The following is a 7,937-nucleotide window of genomic DNA, read 5'->3' as shown; positions in this document are numbered from 1 at the left end:
CGAATAGATTCGTCCGGTGACTCTTTATGTTTGAGGCGGCCACCAGCTGTACACATAGAATTAAGCGGACCGCAATAATCCTGAGGAACTGTCATAAAACCAAGCTTTTGATTTACCGTTAAGGCCGTCAATTGGCATAAAACATCTTCGAGTCAAGAAGTTCCTTACGGTTATTGCTCCAACAGGCAAAAAATTGGGGAAACGGGTTTTCCTATGTTTCCCGGGATTCCACCCGCAAGCGACCACCACCGAGTAAGAGTTTTCCTTTGCAACAGCATCGTCATCGGACTTCACTGGATCTACGACTACAGGTCAGTCAACATCTCTGAACTGGTTCATCATCTTTAGAACAGTCAACATCTCTTTACTGAGTTTTCACCCTTCAATCATTCACCTACTTAATTTATACCTTACGCACCAGCGTAACTATCTTTTCTACAAAGTTGTTAGAATTATATAATATCTTTGAACAGTCAACATCTCTTTATCGGGTTTTCACCCTTCAATCATTCACCTACTTAATTTATACCTTACGCACCAGCGTAACTATCTTTTCTACAAAGTTGTTGGAATTATATAATATCTTTGAACTGTTAATCAAGTGTTATATTAATCGAAATAGGGGATCGATCAGTTCGTGGCGTCGATTGTCAAATCGTAACGGGAATTTACGACTCCCATTGACGCGCTTCCTCGAGATTGCGTCTCTCCGCGATTGGTCGAATAAACAGCTAGCAAAAAGAAATCTACGGATCATCTCACAGTTATGTCCCATCGATCCCGATAGTCCTCATAAACTTGGAAAGAGTGGTGGTTCTTTTCGATACGATTAATATTCGCCGATCCATGCAAACCTATCTTATCTCTCCACAAAAAAAGAAAAGAGAAAGAATCGTGATCCGTTACGAACTACGAAAAACCTGTCAGAACGGTCTCTTATTATTAGATCTAACTCCCCTACGTCGATGCTTGCGACAGAAAAACGAAAATGCATACTCATGTTATTCATCTGGACGATTTATTCCTGTCGATTAATATTAGGTTGTCCGAGAAGTTTCTTTCGTTTCATAAGGTGATAATAGATGAGCAAAAATTTCTGTTTTATATTATTTTATTGAATTAGGTATGATCCATTTCGTTATATTTCTATTATCATATTTGTGAATAATTCAATAAACTAATATAGAACAAAAAACATTGTGCATCTATTATTTCCTTATAAAATGAAAGAAACTTTTCGGACAACCTAATATATTGTGTTGGTAACTAAGTGATTGTGGATTTTGTCAATATCACCTAATGAAAAAATCTGCAATCACTTAGTCGCCAACCCAATATAATCGGTATTCATCGATTCGTCGCTCATTGCAAACACCGTCTGCGCGAAAAAGAAAGGAGGAGGAGAAAGACTCGTAAGCTGGTAATAGAAAGAAGCCTACGAACCTGGATCGTGTTGCGATTAGGTCAGATCGATCTCTCGCTGACCTCTGCTGGCGGGAAAACGGTAGTCTTTATTGTGATCAAACAGCAAAGAGAGATACTGGACGGTCGGCAGCAAGTTTTCCGCCTTGGATCCCGGTAGGAAACTGAGGTGCGGAGGAGGAGAGCGCGTGGGTGATATACAGCGGCTCTCAGCAAATTAAATGAGGGTGGTTTGCAGTGCTGACACGTACACTCGTTCGTCACACCCTAACCACAGGGTAGCCCTCTCACTTACGCCGGACAGACTTGCCCTCACTTTCAGCCAAGGCAAAATTGAACTGCAACATCGATGATAATGGCGAGGCATACTTCAACCGCGTGCGAAAACTGAAAAGAGAGCAACCAGACAGAGAGAGAAGATTCACGAGGAACGGGGTATGATCTAACCGGTTCTCCGGACGTGACGGGCTTAGGAGCCGGGCCGTGGATCCGCGTGCATTTACATCCTCTTTAATCCACGTCTATGTTTAATTTATAGGAGCCGCGACGTTAATTCGGCTGATAACTATGTTTCAAAGCTTCTTTTTCCTTCGTAAAAATTCGCATTCGACTAGCCCGCGTTGAATCAGCTCAAAATTTATCGATATTAAGGGTGTCTTTTACGATTGCACTAGTATTATTAGCGAAACTTTCGAAATTACACGTTGTCGACATTAATAAGTGTGTTTGCATAATAGTAAGGATAAATTTTAGAAATACATTGGAGAAATTACGAGCCAGCCGAATACGTTCTATTTGATGAATACACTCGCCTAAGAGTAACGATAAATCCTATTTGCCAGAGCGAATTTTATAAATTACAATTTATATCCGTGGTTATCCTATTCCATGATGAATTATACAACCGCGATAGCGGTCTATACATTTCCACTTTGTCGATTTAATGATATTCATTTGTTAATAATAAGCCTGTCTCCTGCAGCATTCAACTACTATTATCAACGAAATGTTACAAGTGTCAGATTACCAGTATCAATAATTTGCATGAAAGTAAGATGCATCTCTTGAGGATCAGAATTTAATTATCCTGTTGGACGACAAATTATCGTATGACGAAAGAGAAGTGTGCGATCTACAAATTGTTACTTGTCGTTGTTATCAATGCTATTAGTTCATAGATTATCGTGCAAGAGGACCAAGTGCTCTTTCCCTCGTTTTACTTCCTTTATTTTATTCCCAAGTAACGTTTCCTCTTACCTTTGGTTTTGTTTTATGTCAAAAATTTTCTGAGACCAAGGAAGTTGTATCGGGACACGCGAAAAATTCATCGTTCAATTTTAACCGGGCGTATCGTGTGGTATCGCGTAAAAGTTTGGCAGAATCCGAGGAAAAGTGTTTCATAAATCAAGCGCAACTACGTGACGTGATTCATTCTGATCGAGTAGCAGATCGGAAATAAAGGTCTTTATAGTTTAAGTAGATTGTGCGGCGCGGATTTCTGTAAATTAATCTTAATAATGGACGAGTATAAAAAATTGACGATGTAAGTGGATCGAAGAAACTTAATAAGGGTACAATCTCTTGAACACACTCGCTGGACAACAGCACGGCTTTCATTGTACACATCAGCTTGCTGCACAATCTCAATCAACTTCCAACAGCCAGACACCAGACAGGAAAGATCTATCCTTCTTGTTGTGCCACGTTCGAAATCTTCCACTCGTAGCCTGGCCTTCTTGCGCTTCTTCGATCATCTTCATCAGTTATCATTAATCATCGCGATCTTTCATGAGTAATCACTCTCGAACCTCTTTTCCGTGGATGATTTCTTCGAGAGCCGCCGAAGACTGATTGCTTCCTGTGTTTTCAAACTTGTATATTATCGTGTTAAAATCCTCGTAAAACATTTCACTGGCTTTGTAAAGGCTCCCGCGTGCGTGAAGCTAATTCGATGATTTTCTCTTACTGGAGAAATAAAGAGAGAAACCTTCGTTCGTTTAAATAGCGGGGATAATGTAGGAATTTTGGATTACACAACTCTTACTCGAGGGATTTGGAATGAAATGCTAATGATAAAGCAGAAATAATGTAATCATAATTTAAATCTACCCGGAATCTCTCCAACTCTGTCCCGCTGAAGTCCTACTCTCGCTTTTGTTCTTATTCGAGACATTCTTCTAACACTCTCTCGACCTTTTTCTTTCGCCAAAAATATGACAAATTTAAGCTCTCGTTTGTAACTTGAGAACAAGTCCTGAAGATATTTTAATATTTCAAATGTAATTGAAAAAGGGAATAATCTGATAGATTCGAAGGTGCAGACATTTTTGGAAATGGGAGACAAATCCACGATTTTGTAAGACACAAACAACACTAGTTTAGTTGTTCCGATGGTTTAACTTGATCTGTGTGGAAAAAAGTGACAGGAACGTTTCGTCGGAAAATCAAACGAGGAGATAGTTTCGACACGGAATTGATTGACGACTATCGAATTTAAAAATTGCTCTTCCATAGAAAGGAGATCATATTGTAGTTTTCGTATGTTTTTATATATTTTATTTTTTCATCTTCAAATTTCTCGCAAACGTATGGACTTGTCATAACTGCTTTATTCATAGATTTACTATTTGATAATAAACGTTCTTATTATATACTCTTATATATCGTAGTCATATCATTTTGGAAGAAAACAATGGAAAAGTCTCTAGAGACACGGTTCTGTCGAGTAGTCGGATTAATCGTGTTCACGCGCATTAATCACACGTTATAGCGAGTGCAGCGTTAAGTTGCGCTATTAATCACGCGGTGCTCTCAAGCTGAACTCCCGAAATTCGAGTAGACTCGCGTAGGTACACACCAGTGGCTGGTTACAACACCGCGCGCGTCGACTTTACCCGGCTCTCAAGAACTTTCCACTTTAGTCGAGTCGTTGCTCCGCAATAACTTATTATGCTCTCGCTTACGAGTCTCTGATATCCAGCCGTGTAAAACAATGCGCGTGTACGACGTGCGCTATCGCACGCGTGCATCGTCAATTATTATGGTTACGCAACGAAGCGCTCCATCATTTTCATGCGTTCATCTCGAGTGATAAGGACACAATTAACAAGCGAGAATTGTTCGGACCGCGTTAGCGATGCTTCTCGTCGGCTCTCGTGAATTGTCGGTGAGAATCAAAGGAAATGTATCTCTGCAAGATCTGTAGAAATCAAAGGAAATGTAGTAACATCGTTATTTTCGTTCACGTAGCATCTGATCTACAATCTCTATAGTTTCTTTTTTAGTCAACTTAGATCATTGAATCTATCGGATTCACATCGCATTTACATGCAAAGGAATTTCAAGAATTTGCTCGATATTATTTTCGTTATTTTTCGTATTTCTTCTTCCATGTAGATGCTACAATTTTATGAGATTTACAGGAATTTAAGAGTTTTATATCGCTGGTGAATGAAAAATATAGGTATGGCGCCACGTAAGTAGATTTGGTTGTCAAAGTCGGACGAATGCCGATGAGCGGAATGCCGATATTAAATATCATCATTGAAAGAAGAATCGGAACCTACGAATGTAGGGATTTGTCTCATCCTATAAACGTTGTAACGAGTGCTCTACTTTGAACATCTTATATACATTATACTCATCTTGTTAAGTTTTCTCTGTACATACATGTGTCCGCAGTCTGTAACAATGAAATATATCAAAAGATATTGGCTTCTAGAGGTAGGTGGAAATCTATAACATTTTGTGAGAAAGTCAAGAGCGTAACTAACGCTATAGCAATTTTTCTTTTGTCCCGTACGCACATAAACATCCGTACTCTGGTAATGAATCATCATACCTTCGAGTTCAACCATGAGATAATGCAAGAATCTCTCAGGATTTCTCGCATGCTTGCCGAGTTGCGTTTTCCAAGACCTCGTAGCACTTTGAATTTACGGTTTTCTTTTATAATCTTGATGAAACCAGCTATCACGTTCATACACGTTTCCTAATATTTGTAACAATAAAATTCATCCGATTGTTCGAAGCTTGAACCAGTACAGCCGTCATGAGTCGCCTGAGAATAAATTATCACGTCATTCTCGTTAAACCATAAATTAGCGTGTTATAATTTTCACATTATAAATGGCATTTGGAATCTGAAAATCTTCATGTATCACTTTATGATCGTTCGTTGATGATCGAAACGAGGCGATAAACGGAGTAACATTTTTCTGCATTCGACAAGCGTGTGTGGTTATAGTTCAATAAAATATTGTAATTGGGCCGCGGCCAGCCGGATCAATACTCTCTCTCCCCCGCCACGTAAACTGACCTTTTCGCGGTACCGCCACGTTTAAAAAGTTTTTATCATGCGGTCACTTTGAGCGTCGCGTAGTCTCGCGCCATTTGATTCCGACTACTTTCTACAAATTAGAACGGAAGCGAGCGTTATACACACACACTCTCTCTCTCTGTCTCTTTCTCTCTCTCTCTCGTGTTCTGGGTCGAGTGTCTTTCATAAATAACTGTATGGGATGCGGAACACTTTACCCAAATTTCCTTTCTGTATCAAGCATTATTAAAAGGAACCAGCATAGCGGTGTGTTTTCTGTGTAGAGCATGACTAGCATTACCAAAAAATATAGCAAACCTGTTTTTCTGTTTCTTCTACTTTATTCGGAAAACCTTTGCGAACCCGTTCTACAAACGAACCAAGTCAGAACTTTCGTATAAACAATTTCTCTCTCATTGTGGGTTACTTAAAATTAGTAGACGCCGGTCTTTTGAAGCGGTCGACACGAGGAAAAGCATTTCCTTTGAAATTTTTCGTCCCGGGAGCACAAAAAGCCAGCGAGAGTCAGTCTTTCTTCAATGCTTTGACCGGCACACGCCCGAAGGAGTTACATTTCGGTAGCCACGCGCACAGTCGGCTCCGCTGCAACTGCAAACTCAAACAAGTCGCTCGCTCGGCGTAGGCGGAGCACGGTTATGCCCACTTGACTTAGGCGTACGCCAAGTTGCTGCTTCCATGCCGTCCAGATACCCGAACCAACCCTTTTCGTCTTTCGGTTAGCCACGCTCAGATTGTATCTCAGCCGCCACGGCCTTTTCCCCTCGCTTATATAGGGTGTACCACGGTTCAACAGTCGAATTCTGTAATTTAAGATCGTATTTCATTCATTAAGATTTTATCACGTCGACCCATTGATCCTCGCGTTAACAAAACTTCAGTAAGTTCGCTTCACGTTCAACGTCACGTTGTGATGCTCTTGAATTTTTCTTAGCGTACGAGAACAATTGTTTGTTTATCGATTACTAGCGACAGAGCATTCTTTCGGATAGTTTTCTTAAAGAAGACATAATGCGGCAAAATTTTACACCTGCAGATAAATATGTTTATCGTTTAATCGTTCAGTCAAGTAACAATTTGACGAAGTACAAATTTTTGTATGAGCGACATCGAGCGTGAAACGACTAAGATTAATTTGCATTTCATTTCATATTATGAAATGCCTTGTTAAACAGGCAACTTTCTCAACGAGTTATTGCTCGCAACAAAAGTATGTTGTACAAAAGTGCGAGGAGAGAAATGTAACCCGTGGTAGACGTTTTGCTGCAATCCGCTATGGCAGCGAACTTGTTACGTGACCTACATTCATACACATGTATATAACATTCTTGTGCTTGATCGTATCCATACAATACACTGACAGGTTCTGGCTGCTAAATCCTGAGACACCCTGTATATGTTTGTACGTGTGGAAACGCAAGCCGCGCAAAACCCTCCAACTGCGAATTAACAGCGAAACTCCTTAAACTCAGCCATTCAGCCCAGAACTAGAAACCAGGCAATGGACGAGCCAATAAGCTATGCCGGCTTGAAGTCTTAACGCGTGCCACTGCCGGACCTACCGGTTGCGATATACCGTTTATTAGATTCTTAAGTGCGTCGAAGGGAGAAGTTTCGAGCGTTTCCGGGCCGAACGAACATTGTGCCCTCGATAAGGGTTGCCGTGGCTGAATTTGGTGATGGTGAGTGAAAGGGTACGCGTTGCAAGGGGATGAATCTTCTTTGGGGCGTTTCTGTGAAAATGGGTTCTCCGGTATCGTATCTTTGGCGGAAGACTGATATATCTGAGAGATTGTCGATTTTGAGGCGTTTGAAAAGATAAAGACGAAGATAAATATCAAAGAGTCGAATGTTATTACTTTTATACAATGAGATTATTTAGTGTTTAATATGAATTATGTTACAATTCGAAATACAACTGTTTTAATTCCTTTCCTGGTAGTACGTACTGTACGTAATATTAGGATGGTAATATGTTATTTGATTTTTCTTAATGGAGTGCTTAATAGCCTGTTTCGATAATCAAGCGTAGCGTATTTGTCGCATTTTCGAATATCTATTTATCGATTAAAATAGGGCGTTGCAAATGTAATATCGTAATGGTATAAGTGATATAACAGTAATTGATTGCTCGTATAAACAACTCCGAAATTATATTGTATTATTCATCTTCTTGAAT

The 7,937-nt window shown here is 39.9% G+C and overlaps 1 long non-coding RNA gene across 1 annotated transcript; it reads left to right on the top strand.

Annotated features, from left to right (window-relative positions):
* Positions 1–251: 251 nt before the first annotated feature.
* LOC117151598 lies at positions 252–597 on the top strand. Its single transcript, XR_004461626.1, has 2 exons — positions 252–311; positions 349–597. It is a non-coding gene; the product is annotated as an uncharacterized LOC117151598 (long non-coding RNA).
* The last annotated feature ends 7,340 nt before the right edge of the window (positions 598–7,937 follow it).

The sequence above is a fragment of the Bombus impatiens genome, unplaced genomic scaffold (genome assembly GCF_000188095.3).
Source record: "Bombus impatiens unplaced genomic scaffold, BIMP_2.2 scf_0317, whole genome shotgun sequence".
Classification (NCBI taxonomy): Eukaryota; Metazoa; Arthropoda; class Insecta; order Hymenoptera; family Apidae; genus Bombus; species Bombus impatiens.
This window is presented reverse-complemented; position numbering and strand designations above follow the sequence as displayed.